General features: G+C 45.4%; 1 protein-coding gene across 5 annotated transcripts in view; it reads left to right on the plus strand.

Moving 5' to 3' along the window:
• Nucleotides 1-19,141, plus strand: part of LOC127569144 (protein Shroom2-like) — a 180,621-nt gene that overhangs the window by 90,911 nt on the left and 70,569 nt on the right. The window lies entirely within an intron of this gene.

Consider the following 19,141-nt stretch of genomic DNA (forward strand, 5'->3'; position numbering starts at 1 on the left):
ATTTTGGTTTGCTGGAGGTCGAGTCCCTGTGGACCCACTTCCCCTGCCCTTTGAGGTAATTGATGTTACAGGATTGGAAGGTGCCAGCCATTGGGATAGTTAGTGGCCTTGTTTTCACATCTCTTTAATCATGATTATTTGAGTGAGTGTATGGGAGCGGGTCTACAGAATGGCCATTTCCCAGTCCATGTTTGTTCATGTGTCACAGGCACCACACTGCCATCTGCTGGTCAGGAAGACCGGGTACAAGTAGACAGGAGAAAATATAAATGTGGGTAATTTTGCATTTGTTTCAACCTTTTCCAGAATGGAAAATTAAGAACAACAGCTTAGTCTTCACTGATGGCTCGGCTAGAAAGCAAAGCATGGATTTAAGCTGCTTACAAAAAACTAGGTCAACCTTGAAACCTAGTTGGTGCAGCTGTGGTAATTACCTTGTCAAAGTACCTGTGGTTCTGAGGTACCAGCTGTGTCATTGTACCCACTGAGCTGTGGAACCCACCACACTGTGGCACTTGCTGTGCTGCAGAAACCCCCCATAAGACCATGCCCTTGAGTAATTCTTGAATGGACTTCCTGTACAATACAGACGAAATCTTGATCTTGCAATCTACCTTGTTGTGGCCCTTGCACCATATCGTCCTCCTGCACTGCACTTTCTCTGTAACTGACACTATATTCTGCATTCTGTTATTGCTTTTCCCTTTGTACTACCTCAGTGTACTTGTGTTTTGAAATGATCTGTATGGATGGCATGCAAAACAAAGTTTTTCACTGTATCTTGGTACATGTGACAATAATAAACCAATTCCAATTACTGGTTCCTTGGATAATGATCCAGTCTACCATATGCCAATAATTGGATGGGCAGTTTAGCCATGAGGCTTTGTACTTTTTTTCTCTGGCAAACCAGGAGCTGATCGTGGCAGGACCATAATCCAAGCATTTCAGCATTGGAGCAACAAACAATCTGCTGGAGGAACTCGTAGGTCGAGCAGCATCTGTGGGGGGAAAGGAGTTGTTGACATTTTGGGTTGAAACCCTGTACCATGATGCAGGGGTTCAACCCGAAACGTCGACAATTTCTCCCCCCCCACCCCCCACAGATGCTGCTCGACCTACTGATAGTTCCTCCAGCAGACTGTTTGTTGTTCTAGATTCCAGCATCTGCAGTCTCTTGTGTCTCTATTTCAATGTTGGAGTTAGGTTTCTCCACTTCCTCCCTTGCTCAGAGGTGTATGTCCTTTCCGTCTCTGACATAAAGCATCAGGACTCAACTCTGTCCCTCCCACAGAACACCAATAACCTGCTTCATCAGATAAAAGTGCAACCCCTCATGGCCACACAATGGATGTGATTTTTGCCCTGTGATAAATCCAGGAAAACATAGCGAGCAGTACCTGTACAGGGCCTTTCTAAACCCTTCAAATCCATCAGCTAAGAGGGATAATGGAGAATCCTTCTCACATGTGGCTGACTTCAGTTTTTTTTGCCAGTATTCATCTGCTACACGATGATGTGATCTTAACTAACAGGTCCACTACAGACTTGATCCCAGTTTGGGGTCAAGCAAGGCTGCTTCATTTGCAGCAGCCCTTTTCTCGATCTTCCTCACCACACCGCCCCTTTGACAGCTTCCTCCAGGTTGAAGGGGAAACAGCCTCGATCATTAGTGCGCATTCGGAGTTCATTGTTGACTGCTCCAATACAGCTCCTTCAGGAAGGAATCAGGAGAGGTCAAGACATCCACCGAACTTCTGTGAAACAAAAGTTCCCTCCAACGTGCCCCCAGCACTCCACACTGCCCCTTTCCCCCACCCACCAGACAATAAATGTCCAAGATGAGTCCCTGAAAAATCTGTGTGTATGTTGGGTGGGGGGTGACTTTTCATACCTTAGGAACAATGTCTCATGAAGGCAGGCATAGATGTTGCCTGCCAGTACTCCCCTTCTCCTCTTTATACAGGCCATCTCACCTCTCCATTCTCAGTTCTGATGCAGGGTTTCAACCCAAAACATCGACAGTTCTTTTCCTCCCACAGATGATGCTTGACCCGTTGAGTTCCTCTAGCAGATTGTTTGTTGCTGTACCCTGAGCTCTGTGAGATCACCAGGAGGACAAAAGAAATGATACAAGGATGTTTCTGAGGAAAGGATGTGACATGCTTCCCCACAGGTCTGGCTGGATTGTTAGAAGTATTTGAGGTGGTGTGGGGGGTAGACAAATCTTTGAAAGGTTGGAGAGTAGAGGGATGAAGAGCAGTCAGCACAGAAGTGAAGTGGAGGCCTGGGAGAGATGATCACATTGAAGGGTGGGGCAGGCTTGAGGGGCCGAGTGGCCTAAACTTGCTCCTGTGAGACCACTCAAAATGGCAAAGGCACAGTCGGGAAGGTACTGAGTTCCGAGTCTCTGCGACAGGAACATACGGTGTCCCAGTGCCAACAGCGGACAAGCACGTGTTGTCGGTGGATCATCTGCCAAACTCCTCCGCCACCTCCCAACCCACAGAAACTGGGACGGAGCAAGTCTTCCTCCATCCTCGGGGACAGCCTCGGGAAGAGGTGAATTCAGCCACAATAAAAACAGAAAATGCTGGTCAGGCAGCGTCTGTGGAAAGAGAAACAGAGTTAATGGAAAGAGAAACAGAGATAATGACCAAGGGAGCAACACACAAAGGCTCTGGGGGCACTCAGTGGGTCAGGCAGCATGGATGGAGGGAAATGGATAGTTGACATTTCGGGTTGAGACCCTTGGACAGTCCTGATGAAGGGTCTCGACCCAAAACGTCGACTGTCCATTTACCTCCATAGATGCTGCCTGACCAGCTGAGTTCCTCCGGCTTTTTGTGTCTTGCTCCAGATTCCAGCATCTGCAGTCTTGTGCCCCCTTATTGACTGCGGAACCCAGACCTGAAACATTAACTGTTTTTCTCTCTCTGACCTGTTGAGATTTTTTTCCAAGCAATTCTCTGATATTTATTTCAGATTTCCAGCATCTGCAGTTATCTTTTGATGTTTCAAAAATTCAGCGAGTTCTGATCAGTCTCTGGCACTGCCTCCCGCCAGTGTCCGGAGCAGTGTGAGGGGGAATGAGCCATGCGGATGAACGTCAGCTGCCGGTCAGCAGTGAATCGGCTGCAGCTGAAGAAAGCGGCAATGAAGCCCCAGTAGGTGTCAGTGGGAGTCCCATTGTTACACCGGGGACCTCTGTCCTTCCTCGTATCGTTTAAGTTCTGCTCTTGTTATGTCTGCTGTCTCGTTTCATTTGCAAATCCCAAGGCAAGAACAGCTCACCGGGGTCAGGGATTAACTGGACGGCATCTCGGAAAGGGAGGAGAGCGTAGAGATGGACCGAGTGATGAAGAGGGTGGGGGTGGGAAGTTGAACCCCCCCCCACCTTTTCTTGGTGGTACAGATGTGAGCAGGAGCCAAGATATTGGACTGAGGAGGAGAGAGAGCCGGTGATGGTTGTTTACAGATCAGCATAGTCTGAACCTCATGGCCCAGAGCTCCTGGTTCTCCTTAACCCCTGAGTATTACCTCTAACGGGATCTGTGCCTGTTGCAGAGATGTTTAGCAGCACAAGTGTATCGCTCGCCAGCTTTATGATTGAAACTGCTGCCCGTTAAACAGCTTCAAGCCCTCTGCTAATAACCACCTCATCGATTGGATTGTTCTTTATTTTTGCTGTACCTTTCATTAGCTCTCATGGCTTAGAGAACGCACTTGTATTTTGTTTTATGTGGGTGTTGCTTCTTATCACTTTGTGTCATCCGAAAGCAGTTTTGGTCGTGAAGTTATCCTGGTCTCTGTTGTAATCGGGGCAGCTCCTTCGCACACAACAGCTCCTGTAAATAGCAACAAGCTTGGAAATAGGAACAGAATGTGCTGGAAACACCCATGGAGGGTCTGGGATGCGAAACATTTTAAGTGTTCCACGCATTGGTCAGGCATGTAGCCACAGATGTTGCCTTAACAGCTGAGCATTTACAGCATTTTTATTTCAGATTTCCAGCATCTCAAGTTTTTAAAAAAAATTTCTCGATAAGAAACTTTGGATTAGGGTGCAGGACACAGCCAGAACTGCGCTCATCCTTGGACAGAGTGCCTAATATCAACTTAAGAGATAGAGACATGGAACAGTACAACACAGAAACAGGTCCTTCGGCCCACAATGTCTGCGCTGAACACAATCGAATTAAGCTAAATCCCTTCTGCCTGTGCATGATCCATATCCCTCCATTCTCTGCATACTCATGTGTCCATCTAATAGCCTCTTAAATGCCTGTATGGTATCTGCTTCCACCACTCTCCCTGGGCACCACGTTCCAGGCACCCTCAACTGTGGAGTGAAAATAAACTTGCCCCGCACAGCTTCTTTAAACTTTCCCCCTCTCACCCTAGATGCATGTCCTCTTGTACTTGACACTTCTATCATGGGGAAAAAGAGTCTGAGAGGGTGAAATATGCACCACAGTGCTTCCAAAAGATGACAGTGTGGCATTCTTGCAGTAGTGCAAAGATTATCTTAATATTTTGCCTAGATTTGCCCTATCATGGACCATTATCTAAAATTTTCTCTTTTAAAATGAACAATGACATCTTCTTACCTTAGTCTTCCCTTCCTGAGCATTGCCTATAGTCGTGTATTCCCACCAGGGTTCGGTGCAGTGCTTCCCCAGTGGGAGCAGGTGGTGTTGGGCTCCTGAACAGAAAGACCCAGATCCCCAGCTCACTCCTCCTATTGATGACGTGGGTTTCCATGGCAGTGATGACATCAGCCAGAGTGAGGGGCACCCCCTATTGGGTGTTGCTGCAGTGAAGGGAGGAAGCCAAGGTAAATAGTTTTGGGAACCCACACACACACACACAGTCAGAGATTCCTGTATCTGCAGGCCCAGTGAGATGTATAAAACAAGGGGCGGAGGGAATTAGTGGAGGGATTGGTAATTGGTTTATTATTGTCACATAGAACAGTGCAGCACAGGAACAGGCCCTTTGGCCCATGATGTTGTGCCAAATTAATTGAATGCCTAACTAAACTAATCCCTTCTCCCTACACAATGTCCATTTCCCTCCATTCTCCACACATTCATGTGCTTATCTAAGAGCCTCTTAAATGCTTCTATCGTATCTGCTTACACTACCACCCCCGGCAGCGCATTCCAGGCACCCACCACTCTGTGTAAAAAAAAATACTTTCCCTGCACATCTCCTTTGAACCTACCCCCTCTCACCTTAAATGCACACCCTCTGGTATTTAGACATTTCAACCATGGGAAAAAGATACTGGCTGACTATCTATGCCTCTCATTATTTTATAAACTTCTATCTGGTCTCCCTTCAGCCTCTGCCACTCGAGAGAAAACAACCCAAGTTTGTACCAAGATACAGTGAAATGCTTTTGTTTGCAACCATCCAAACAGATCATGCCATACATGAATACATCGAGGTAGTAAAAAGAAAACAATGCAGAATACAGTGTACGTTTTACAGTTACAGAGAAATTGCAGTGCAGGTAGACAAATAAAGTGCAAGGGCCATGACGAAGTAGACTGAGAGATCAAGAGTTCTGTTCAGATACAAGAGATCCATTCAAGAGTCTTATAACAGCAGGGTTACAACAGCAAGCTGTCCTTGAGCCTGTGGTGCATGTTTTCAAGCTTTTGTATCTTCAGCCCAATGGAAGGAGGGAGAAGAGAGAATGGTTGGGGTGGGAGGGGTCCTTGATTATGTTGGCTGCTTTCCCGAGGCAGTGGGAAGTGTAGACAGAGTCAATGGAGGGGAGGTTGGTTTGCGTGATGGACTGGGCTGTGTTCACAACTCTCTGCAGTTTCTTGCAGTCTTTGGCAGATCAGTTGCCATACCAAGCTGTGATGCATCCGGATAGGACACTTTCTATGGTGCATCTATAAAAATTGGTAAGGGTTGTCGAGGACGTGCTGAATTTCCTTAGTGTTCTGAAGAAGTAGAGGCACTAGTGTGCTTTAGGGAGAGAAGGGGAAAGATTTTTACTCCAAAAGGTGCTTATTGCCCTGGAAGTGTTGGAGCCAGGAACAGTGTAGAAGTAAATCTCGGATAATCCAGCACCCTCAGGACTTTGGTGGTGCTGGACTTTTCAGGCACAACTCAGGTAGATTTTTCAGGCTCTCCAAGTAATACACAAACACACTTCTAATTCACCCTTTTCTTAAGGTGTTACATATTTGTGAAATGCATTTTCCAATGAACCCAGGAGCATTGGAAGCAGGGCTCTGGTGAGTTTAAAAGGAGTGTGGGAAACGAGGCCCCAGTGAGTGAAACATAAGAGCATGGAACAGTACAGCACAGGAACGGGCCCTTCGGCCCATGATGTCTGTGCTGAACACGATGCCAAATTAAACTAAATCTCTTCTGCCTGTGCATGATCCATATCCCCCCCCATTCACTGCATATTCATGTGTCTATCTAAAAGCCTCTTAAATGCCACTAATATATCTGCTTCCACCACTACCCCTGTCAGCCCATTTCATACCCCTACCACTCTCTGTGTAAAACAAAACTTGCCCCACTCCTGTCCTTTAAGCTTTCCCCCCTCACCTCAGGAAACATTGGAAATGGGGTCACGAGACTGCAGATGTTGGAATCTGGAGCAAAAAAAATGAGCTGTTGGAGGAAGTCGGGTCGGGCAGCATCTGTGGAGGGAAATGGACCGTCAACGTTCCTCCAGCTCGATTTTAGCATTGGAAATAGGGCTCTTGTTAGTGTGGGTAACAGATCCAGGTGCATTTAAAGGGAGGGTGTAGGAAACGGGACACCTGTGAGCCAGATATTGAACTGTCAGGATTCCAGAATAATAGGATGGTGGATGATCGGGTTTTATTGCACTTGGAAGGATGTATGAAGAGCCAGGACCTGTAGTGCTGCGAACCATTTGCTGGACGGTGGGATTAGGCTGTTAGCTGTCCTTCAACTGGCATGGTGGGCTGAAGGGCTTCCTTCTCTGTGGTAAGTCTTCTGTGATTCTATAGACTCCAGTTGCAAAGTATGTGTGAAGAATTGCAGGATTATGTCATCAAATTAAAGACACAATCTTGTTCTTCAGATCCAGGTCCCGTGGGCATGGGAGTCAGTCGGCGTCTGAGTGTGTGGCCAGAGTCTTGTGCCAGCTTCATGTGTGGCATTTTACTTCTTATGTTGGGCATGAATGAACTGATTTAGCAGTTCATTGTATATTTGGCAGCTTGCAGCCATAACTCAGTGAGTTTCTTAGTTTAATCCCCATTCCAGAGCTTAAAGCACCTGGACTTTGTGGCAAGTACTGTTGGGGCTCCCATCTTCTCGAGGGAACATACTAGGCCCAAGACAGTTTTTCTCCCTTGGTGGATGGGGAAGGTTCCGTGGCACTCTTTGTTAGAGTCCAACCCAATGGCAATCCTTCATCCAACATCACGAAGTGGGATTGTCTGGTCATTCTCAATTGCTGTTTACAAAGTGACTGCTGTATTTCCAAACAGTGATTACACTTCAAAAGAGTAAAAAAAAATCTGCTTTGGGATGTCTTGAAGTTGTACAAGACAATGGAAGTGCAAGTTCTTCATTTGCAGTGATTTATTTCCTTGAATTCAATAATTCCGGTGTATTGAATTTAATATATAGGTTAAGTTCCACCACCATGCTGGCATTGACAGGGTAAACTAAATGGCTGTTGTTGCTTTTGCTGCATTTAATTCAGTTTTACTGTGTTTTGGGTGGAGTGGGATAGCTATGTTTGTCAAGGTGACCTGAGCGAGTGCACTCTTGGCAGGAGTTGCCTTTGTTTGTGGTGGGAATCAACGTCATGGCAAGGGTGCAGCTCTCCATCGAAGGCTGGCAGAGCTCAAAGACAGAAGTACTGCAGCTGTTAGAGCTGTAGACTCACAGCTCCAGAGACCCAGGTTCAATCCAGACCTCCAATGCTGCCAGTACGGAGTTTGCACGTTCTTACTCCGACTGGTTTCCTCCCACATCCGAAAGACTTGCTGGTAGGTTAATTAGCCAATGTAAATTACCAATTAGTATAGGTTAATGGCAAAAAGAGTCAAAAGGGGGAGTTGGGTGGGCAGGTGAGGAGGATGTGCGGGATGCAAGAGAATAAGGCAAGGGGAATGGGACTGGTGGCTTTGCTCTGCTGGGAACCAGCATGGACTTGATGGGCCAAATAGCCTCCTATGCCATAATAAGTATGTTATTAATTTAATTGGTCACTTTAAGTTACCTCAAGTGTAGGTGGATGGTGGAGCTGATGTGTGTGAAAAAGAATAAGTTACTGGGAAATAAGAGGGGGGATGGGTCCGATGGGGTTGCTGTAGGAGACAGCATAGACTCGGTGGGTTGAATGGCTGCCTTCTATCTCATAAGAAAGTGTATGTGAACTCCAGGAGGAGTGTAGAAAACCCATAAGAAATGGAAGAAGTGGAGGCAGAGAACAATTAAACTGAGCAAAAAGAACCTATCCCAATGAATTTTCTCCTGGGTTCTTTGTAAAATGCATCTCCGTGGCAACATGAGAAGCAGGAGCCGTTCAGCCCCTCATACCTGCTGCACCATCCACCAAGGCCATGGCTGATCTCTTACCTCAGCACCACTCTCCTGCACTATCCTCATATCACTTGAATCCCTTAATGTCGAAAGCTTTCTTCATTTCTGTCTTGAATATACTTAGTGACAGGGGCTCCACGGGTTCTTGGTTAGAGAATTCTAAAGATTCAACACATTCTGGGTGAAGAAACTTCTCGTCTCAGTCCTGGCCTAAGTCAGTGGCAATAATTCTGATTCTGATTCCTTTCCCAGCCGGGGGAACATTCTCCTGTTATCTGTACTGTCAAGAGTTGTCAGAAATTTGAATGTTTTGATTAGATCCCCTCTCATTCTTCTAAAGTCTTGAGAGTATTCGCATGGTCTGCTTAATCTCCCCTCTCTGGAGAAATCTCCCATCCCAGGAATTAATCTGGTGAACGTTCACTGCACTCCCTGAATCAGAAGTATATCCTGCCATAGGTAGTGATCATCAAGGTATTATTGCCAGCCTCTTAACCTCAATGTCAAATAACTACAATTAGTGAACCAATCCAGAAGCTCAATTTCCTTTTGGATTCTCACTGAAAGGCCGTGGTATCAAGTATAAACCCCCAAGGTTTTGCTGCAATTCCTCCCTGGCCTTAGATGAGGTAGAAAGATTAGGAGGGAGGGCTATTCCTTAAATGGCAAGACATTGTAATGTGGTGTTCAGAGGGACCTGGATGTCCATGTACACACATCTCTGAAAGTTAACGTGCAGGTACAAAATCATGGAAGGCAAACAGTACATTGGATTTTTATTGCAAGAGGACTTGAGTACAAGAAACTCATTGCTGAAATTATATTGTTCATGGGATTGAGTTTAGGGGAAGGGTTCAGTTGGAGTGTCTGAAGCACTGATTGGCAAACTCCAGTCACTGGCATGATGCTTAGACAGAGGCTGGTTGGTGATAGGTAGAATCAGATGGGGAGGGGACATCTGGTGCCACCTATCACCTACCAGCCTCTACGCTACACCCCTTTGCATTGCTATATACTGGCAATCGTGTCTGTTCCCTCTCAGTCCTGATGCAGGGTCATGGCCCGAAATGTCAACTTCTACCTTTTGCCTCCATAGATGCCTCTTGACCTGCTGAGTTCTTCTCGCATTCTGTTTATTGTTCTAGATTCCTGCATCTGCAGGCTCTTTTGTCTTTATATTGGTTCACCATGGGCTATGTTAGATCTGGGCCAATCACCATAGAATTTCAAGACATTGACATGGCCAAGCTTGGAGAATTAAGATCGTTAGTAACCGCAGAGATCTGGCACTGGAAATCTGGAACTGCAAATCCACATCCACACTGAGTTTGTAACTTGTTTTCAATCAATAGGCCGCTTGAACTTTTCCACATAGCAATCCAGTGGTCCCAAGCTCTGGCTGATTCCCGTAGTGCAGGAGGAAACCCCGAGAACATGCACCTGGCATATATTCTCACACCCCTCACCCCCTGCATTTCTCCACTCCCTGCTCACCATTGAATTTGATCATCATTATTCCCACAAGATACGAGGGCTCTAAAAACCAAACAGTAGCAAGTATCTCCCTGAAAGACAAACATTTTTCCTGCAGCCCCATGAACATTCGCTCCATCCCCAGCTTGTGATGATCTTTACTTTCAATGAACACTGCCAAATCCGTAGGTTTCTCAGAAAATTTGCTGTCTATGAACAGCTGGTGTTTGTGCTCCCATCTGAGCCAAGCCTCATCTCCTCAGCACCACCCCTCTCCTTGTGTGTATATAGTTACTTATCTTTAAATACATTAATGCTAAAGCTTCTCAACTACTTCATTGCACATTCTGTGGTAACAACTTTCTCCTGGATTCCACATTGGCTCAGATATCTCAAACAGTGGGATGGACTGGTTCGACCCAGTGGCCTCTTGTGTGCTCTATATCTCGGGGATTCTTTACAATTTATTAGTGACAATCTTATCTGCATGGCCTTTAATTCTCCTCTCCCTCCCAATCAAGTAGAATAATTTCTGCATCCGCCATTTCAAAGCCTTCCACAGTTTTAAAAAGTTTATTTTATTTACCCTTTGATCCTCCCCAGCTGGAGAACTGTTCAGTGGTTCTCCAAGTGGGAGAAGCCTGGTGGGATTCTGGTTCCATCTTGCCGCCTTGTTCACTGTCCAAGGTCAAGGGGACAACAAAAACCCATCACTTAATTGCTCATAGATCTATGGGTGTCTTTAGGCACTTTTTCTCTCTTTAACTGGAGCACACGGTGTTCATGTTGTATGTTCAGGCTGAACGGCACTTGATGATGGTCACTGCAGGGGATGGAGCCTCAATCAATGCTGAGGTTTACTCCTTGTGATTGTGTCATCAGTGCCCTGTAACTTTCTGTTGAATGTTCAATGCCTGGCCTGAACCACACTCTTGAGATTGTGATTTTGTTACAACGCTCAAAGCTTCTGCATTCAAGTCCCATCCCTGACATTGAACATTCAACATACGTGGGGCATCCTTTGCAGTGCTGTGAGAGTGCTGCACTATCAGAAGTGACATTTTTTTCACAAGTTGTTAAATCAAGCTCCTGCTTACTTTCTCAGATGTAAATGGTCAAATGCACAAATTCTGTGAAGAGCAAGGAAATATCCTTGGTGTATTGGTCAATGTTTATTCTTCACTCAGGGGCAGCTCTAAACCATCAACTGGTCAACAATCTTATTGTTGTTTCTGGATGCTTCTACTTGGCTGCTGTTTTTCCTACATTATACTGGTGATTGAAAGAATTGAATTGACTGTGAAATATTCTGGGATGTGTTGAAGTTGTGAAAGCTGCTGTGTAAATTCAGGGTATCCTTGATATACAAATTTTCAGCATTGACTGGGTGTATGTCTTCAAATTACAAAGCTAATTTTTGCTGTAACAAATAGCGCACCAGTCTCTTGTGGTGATTGTGCAGAACCAAATGTATTCCACCCCAACCTTTTCATTGTATGAAACTTCACCTAACGAAACATTCATGTGGAAAACATCTCTTTCATAAATCGGGGAATGGCTGCATTAGATTGTTTCTCATTGTCTGGCAGCCACAGTACCTATTGCAATACTTTAATCAAAACACAAAATCTCAAATTTGGTGTACCTTGGGGGTAAACCTGAGAGTGTACAAGTATACCCAGGATGTTTGTGTAGATCTGCACCTAACTCTCAAAATTCTACTGCTGTTGTTGTGCCAGTTTGACACTTGAGGGGTCAGTGTTTATGAAGACATGTATCCTGAAGGAATTGCAGGTATTTGAAGTAATCAGGATAGGCTCTTTTAAAATCAAAAATGAAAGAAAATACAACCAAGCAATAGTTGAAAGGGTTGGAACAGTCTCTGGGGTAGATATATTTATTTTAAAATAGCGGTTCCTTCCTTTTCACGCTTCAGAGCCAGCTTTCCGTAGTTTATAGCTCAGGTACATTTAGTAAGTACAAATGCCATCTTTTGCATGGAGTGTTTCCGATTCTCGGAAGATAACTGGAATACTGGAGGTCTCTGAACATAGGTACCTGAACCAGGAGAAGTGTGAGTGTTTATGAATGAATGTGAGTACTGGGTATACAAAGAAGATTTGCCTTCAGGTTATTTAGTTTTTGATTGTTCTCAAAGTTCAGCTCCATCACATCCTTATTAGCAAAGTGACCCTGGTACATACAGGTCCTCCCCAAGCTATGAACACCCGACTTAATGTACAGCTCGTACACAAGAATGTGCGTTTCGGAGACTGGTGGGATGGATTTGCCAACTGCTGTGGTACTGCAGGCATCTTCTGCTGTGTGGAAACTTGGTTCATGGCAATATCTGAATGGTTGAGTTAAATGCCCTGGTTGCCCTATGTTTTTACTTAAACATATTGCTGGGCAGCCACATTTCCGATGTGAACTGTTCAGGTTGTGAACTGTTCAGGTTATGAACAGTTCTCGGGAACAGAACCTATGGTAACCTGGGGAGGATCTGTACGTGGGAACTTTTCCAGTGAGCTGGCCACTGGACTTTTCAGTCCCTGGCTTCACACGATGTTGGGGGTAGATGCACCAATTGGAGCCCACAGCTTGTGGACAGAATGACCCTGGTTTGGATGAGTGTGCACAGGCCTGAGATAAGGTGAGCTGAGGCCAAACTCGTGAGACTTGGTTGTCTGGGCCAATCCCAGAGGGTTCCCAGGAAGGCTGGTATACGGTAATCCTTGTTCTTGGTCTCTACAGTAATCTTTGTCCATGGTAACCAAGGGCAGGAACAGAAATTTAAAAATGACTGTTCTTGGAGAAGCATGTTAAATAGTAGCATATGTGGTAATGAGTGTGTGTTTATATGTTGAACAATTATTGGTTGGGGCTCTTCCCTGCCCACTGTCCTCCTCTAGACATCCCTGTGTGTGCATGGCAACTATGGTAGTCCAACTAGATACCATGGTAACCCTGGGACCCAGTACCCCAGAGACAGGTGTCCAGCTGCCTTTTGGACCCTCATTACTCCCTGGTGTTTCCAGGAGATGACTTCCTACCTCCAGTCCGTGCAGCTTTTGCACTGTCTCATAGAGTGATACAGGCCCTTCGGCCCAAGAAGTCCATGCCAACCACATTGTACACCTAGCTAGTCCCAACTTCCTGCATTCGGCCCATATCCCTCCAAGCCCTGCCCCTCCATGTACCTATCCAAGTGCTTCTTAAATGATACTATTGTACCTGCTTCAACCACTTCCTCTGGTAGCTCATATCATATACTCTCCACCCTCTACGTGAAAAAGTTACCCCTTGGGTCCCTCACGGTAGTGTAGTGCTTAGCGTCACGCTTTACAGAGCCAGCTACCCGTGTTCAATTCCCGCCGCTGTCTGTAAGGAGTTTGTACATTCTCCCCATGACTGCGTGGGTTTCCTCCGGGTGCTCTGGTTTCCTCCCACATTCCAAAGACGTACAGGTTAGGAAGTTGTGGGCATGCTATGTTGGCACCGGAAGCTTGGTGACACTTGTGGATTGCCCCCAGAACACCCTACGCAAAAGATGCAATTCACTGTGTTTCGATGTACATGTGACTAATAAAGATATCTTATCTTATCTAAACCTATGCCCCCGAGTTTTGGACTCCCCTACCTTGGGGAAAAGACTGTTACCATCCACCTTATCTATGCCTCTCATAATTTTAAACACTTCTATAAGGTCACTCCTCATTCTCCTACCTGGCCTGGCCAAACTCAGGCCCTCTGGTCCTGGCAACGTCCCCCTAAATCTTTTCTGTACTCTTTCCAGTTTAACCATGTCTTTCCTGCAACAGGGTGACCAAAACTGTACACACTACTCCAAGTGTGGCCTCACCAATGACTTCTTAACCCTACTTCTTAACCCTACTTCTTAACCCTACTTCTTAACCCTACTTCTTAACCCTACTTCTTAACCCTACTTCTTAACCCTACTTCTTAACCCTACTTCTTAACCCTACTTCTTAACCCTACTTCTTAACCCTACTTCTTAACCCTACTTCTTAACCCTGCAACATAATGTCCCATTCAGTGCCCTGGCTGATGAAGGCCAGTGTGCTGAGTGCCTTTTTCACCATCCTGTCTACCTGTAATGCCGCTCTTTCAACAAACTATTCATTTGTACTCCTAGGTCCCTCAGTTCCATTACACTCCCTAGTTCTACTCTGATTTGACTTTCCAAAATGCATCACCTCACACTTATCTATATTGAAATCCATTTGTCACTCCTCGGCCCACATCCCTAACTGATCAAGATCCCCCTGTAATCTACGATAACCTTCTTCGTTATCAACAACACTTCCTAATTTTGTGTCACCTGCAAACTTGCTGATCAAGCCTTGTGCATTCGCATCCAAATCATTGATATAAGTAATGAATAACAAGGGTCCCAACACCGACCCCTGCGGCACACCACTAGTCACCGGCCTCCGTTCCAAGAAGCAACCTTCAACCACCACCCTCTGCTTCCTACCCCCAAGCCAATTTCGAATCCACCTAACTAGCTCTCCCTGGATTCCATGGGACCTAACCTTGCAGACCAGCCTGTCATGTGGGATCTTGTCAAAGGCCTTGCTAAAGTCCAAAAAGACAACATTCATTGCCTTACCCTCATCTACCTTTTTGGTTACCTCTTAAAAGATTAGTCAAACATGACTTCCTATGCACAAAGCCATGCTGACTCCTCTTGATCAGACACTGTCTATCCAAATGCTGGTAGATCCTGTCCCTCAGAATACCCTCCAGTAACCTACCCACTACTGATATCAGGCTGACCAGCCTGTAGTTTCCAGGCTTCTCCTTGCTACCCTTCTTAAACAACAGAACAACATTAGCCACCTTCCAGTCTTCAGGAACCTCACCAGTGGCTAACAATGAAGTAAATATTGGATGGGCCTCTGCAGTTTCTTCTCTAGCCTCCCACAAAGTCCGAGTATGTTCTCAGTCAGGCCCTGGGGATTGATCCACCTTAATGCACTGTAAAGCTGCAAATACTTCCTCCCTGGTAATATGAACGTTCTCCAAAACATCTTCGCTTGTTTCCTTTATCTCTTGAGCAACCATGATTTTCTCCTCAGTAAATACAGAAGAGAAATATTCCTTAAAAATCCCACCCGTCTCCTGTGGCTCCAGACATATGTGGCCCTGCTGATCGCTAAGGGGACCTACTCTCTCCCTAGCCACCCTTTTACTCTTTATATAGCTATAGAACCTCTTGGGATTTTCCTTAACCTTATCTGCCAGATCCATCTCATACTCTCTCTTTGCCCTCCTGGTTTCCCTCTTAAGTATATTCATAATCTTTTTATAATCCTCAAGGGATTCACTCATCCCCGATATCCTAAACCCAATGTATGCTTCCATTTTCTTGACCAGAACCTCAATATCTCTCGTCAGTCAAGGTTTCCTAAACTTGTCAGGTTTACCCTTCACCCCAACAGGAACATGCTGCCCGTGGACTCTTGATATCTCACTCTTAAAAGCCTCCCACTTGCCATTTGTTCCATTTCCTTCAAACAGGTTCTCCCAGTCTAGCTCTGCTAGATCCTGCCTAATTCCCTCAAAATTAGCCCCACTCGAGTTAGGACCCTAACCTGTGAACTTGTCCTATCTTTTTCTATCACAAGTGTATCTTGTACTTAGAGGTCTCCTAAATAAAAGTGCCAGGGAAAATGGAGCAACGGTAATGAGTGCAGTACAATGGCACAGCAGTTAGCTCTGCTGCCTCACAGTTCTAGGTTCGATCCTGACTTCCGGTTCTTTCTGTGTGGAATTTGCACATTCTGCCTGTCACTGTGTGGGTTTCCTCTGGATGCTCTGGTTTCCTCCCACATCCCAAGTATGTGTTGTTAATTTATTTGGTTACTGTAAGAGCTAATTGACAGCGTACAGAAGTGAGCAACGAATCAAATGGGAGTTGATGGGCGTGTGAGGGAGAAAATAAGCTGTAGGGTTGCAGGGAAATATGGAGAAGGGGAATGGGACTGATGGGATTGTTGTGCTGGGAGCCAGCATGGACCTGATGGGCCAAATGGCCTCATTTTGTCTGTGGTAAGTTAGTTAATGCCTGTACATTTCTTCTAAATTCCTCACAGCAGTTGACTAATCTTTCACTCTGGCGAACTGCAGGACAGTTCTGAAGAACCGGCAGCCCCTAACTGTCCGATACTGTCCAGCACCATAACTGGACACCATTTTAAGGGAGATAGTCTCCAGGTGTATCTTGTACTGAGAGGCACTTTTAAGCCCATTCTTTCCCTACTGCCATGGTTATTTAAATGTGGTACTCCCTTGAGAACATTGGAAATGAACAGTACTATTAGGGCTCACTCATTAATGGGCAGTAACATAATCTGAAGGTTTAAGGTAACACATTAATCGCTCAAGGATCACTACAGTTTACATGTCCCTGGAGCCCCTGAATTCTGCTTTACTATGTTGCACCTCCCCCACCCTCCACCCTATGGAGTGACCCAGTCTTTATGACCTCTGACTGTAGAGCCTCATGAGATAAAATGCTCATAAACTTAAAGGCTGTGTTACAAAAATGGGTTGTGGCTTCTCATGAACACCTTTGTCTTCCAAAGGAAAGAACTTGCTTTTGTGTTGTTCCTTGTTGTGACCTTGAAGGCTACAGTCGATTGCAGAGGCTCAGAATGCCTTCCTGTGTTGATTTCCATTGTATAATTATCAGACAAAAGCAGCAGTAAAGTTTCTTTTTCTGTTTCACTGTTTAAAGAAACCAAGGATTGCATTTATGGAGTATATTTGGCATCTCAGGATTTAGCAAAGGTGTTGAAATATTTTTGAATTACTTCTGTTGCAATGTACAAAGGAGCCAATTTGCACGTAGCGAGCTTCCACAGCTATGGAACTGACCAGAAAATCTAAATGTTGGCTGGAACACCAGGGATAAGTCCTGTTCTTCTTTGAATAGTACTGTGGGATCTTTTAAATCTTGGTTTAACATCTCGGCTGAAGGACAGTATCTGCAAACCACAGTGCTCTTCCATTGGCTTGCCATAATGTCAGCCTGAATTATGTGCTCACTTCTCTGGAATGGGACTTGAGCCTACAGCTCTCCAACCCAGGAGGTAAGGGTGTTGAGTTTTGCTGCCTGAGACCTCCATAGCTAAAACACAGAGGCAGCCATACGTAAGGGTGGATGTGAGGGAGTTGGCTATGTGGACGGTTTTGAAACTGGCTGTGAGTTCTGTGTAACTCATGCCTTGGTGAGTTTCCCACTGCTTTACCAAGACATGACACTGCTTTACACTTGACATGACACTTGCAGGTTGAGTCAGTAGTAAAGATGGCAAATTCAATGTTAGCATTCATTTTGAGAGGACTGGAATATAAAAGCAAGGATGCTGAGTCTTTATAAACCATTGGTCAGACCGCATTTTGGAATAATGTGAGCAATTTTAATTTTATTTATTTAAATTTATTCAATTTTATTTAACCCATCACTTTCCAGTGACCCATGTGACTAACTGATAGGAATGTTCTGATGACTCCACAGCCAAATAGCTGGCTGGCATGTGTTGCCTGGACCCACATGTGAATCTCGTTTGAGATCCTGGACTCCCACCCAGTCAGTGAGTTGACACTTTGAACAGCACTCCTGCACCTGGCTCAGGTTGTTTTTCACGAGTGCTCAGGGAAGGAAGTGTTGTAGCCAAACATCAGATGGGCCTTCACTACTTGAAAGATGGAGCAGGCTCGAGCAGACATCAGAATCAGGTTTATTATCACAGACATATGTTGTGAAATTTGTTGTTTTGTGGCAGCAGAATAGTGCAAGACATAAAAATTACTATAAGTTACAAAAATAAATAGTGCAAAAGAGGAATAATGAGGTAGTGTTTATGGGTTCATTCAGAAATCTGATAGCAGAGGGGAAGAAGCTGTTCCTGAAATGTTGAGTGTGGGTCTTCAAGCTCCTGTACCTCCTCCCTGATGGTAGTAATGTGAAGAGGGCATGTGGTGAGGGTCCTTAATGTTGAATACCGCCGCCTTCTTGAGATGTGTGGTCTACACTTAGACTGAGTAGCTGCCCACTGCTGACCTTGCTCAGTGTGGGGTGAAGAATTCATAGCCAGCACCTGATCATTCAGTGTCCCTGTCTCATGTGAGATCCTCTGAGTGGAGGAGGGCAGAGGAGGTGGTTTCCTGCTTGCAATGCTCTTGTAGTTGGGCCACAACCACGATTAAAGGGAGCCTCAATGGGACAGTGGCTGTGTTACTGGGCCTGGATTACTGGATCAAATCCCATCACTGCCAAGTGAGAAATTGAATCTGATGTAAACATCTGTGAAAGTGACCTCTGTAATAAACAAAAATACCCCAGATGTTTCACTGATGTCAGTTTGTGATAAAACATTCTGCCTTTACATTTGGGCCTTCAGGAAACTACAGCATCACCAATCCTAATCAACAACTGAGACTTCTCAAGCCTTAGGCAACTGAGAACGAGCAGTAAATATTGAGAGTGAATAACAAAAGCCTGAAACATTGAAGGAAATTGTAAATTTGTCAGGGCATCGTGTTTTATTTTTCCACAGCTACACTGGTGCCGGTTCAATCCCGACCTCCGGTGTCGTCTTTATGAAGTTTGCAAGTTCTCCCTGTGACTGGATGTTTTCCCTGGGATGCTCTGGTTTCCTTCCAAAGCCCTAAAACGTGCAGGGCCACTGTAAATTGCCTAGGGCATAGGGAGGTGGCCAAAAGAATCAGTGGGGCGGGGGATTTTGGGGGGGGGGGGGGGTGTTGTGGGAGAGAGAATAAGTTACAGGGGTCCAGGGACATTCAGAGAGGTGGTATGGGCTAATTTTTTTCTGCTGTGAGCCAGTGCTGAACGGCCTCCTTCTGTGTCCTTATTTCCAGAAGATTCTCATATTCAAACATGGAACATTACAGCACAACAACAGGCCCTTCGGCCCACAATGTTGTGCCAGACTAATTCAACCTAATCCCTTATGCTTCCACGTGGTCCATATCCCTCCATTCTCTGCACATTCATGTGTCTGCCTAAGAGCCTCTTAAATGCTTTCATCGTAGCTGATCCCTTCTGCTGGACTGGTGA

Source organism: Pristis pectinata, chromosome 4, assembly GCF_009764475.1.
Source record: "Pristis pectinata isolate sPriPec2 chromosome 4, sPriPec2.1.pri, whole genome shotgun sequence".
NCBI lineage: Eukaryota > Metazoa > Chordata > Chondrichthyes > Rhinopristiformes > Pristidae > Pristis > Pristis pectinata.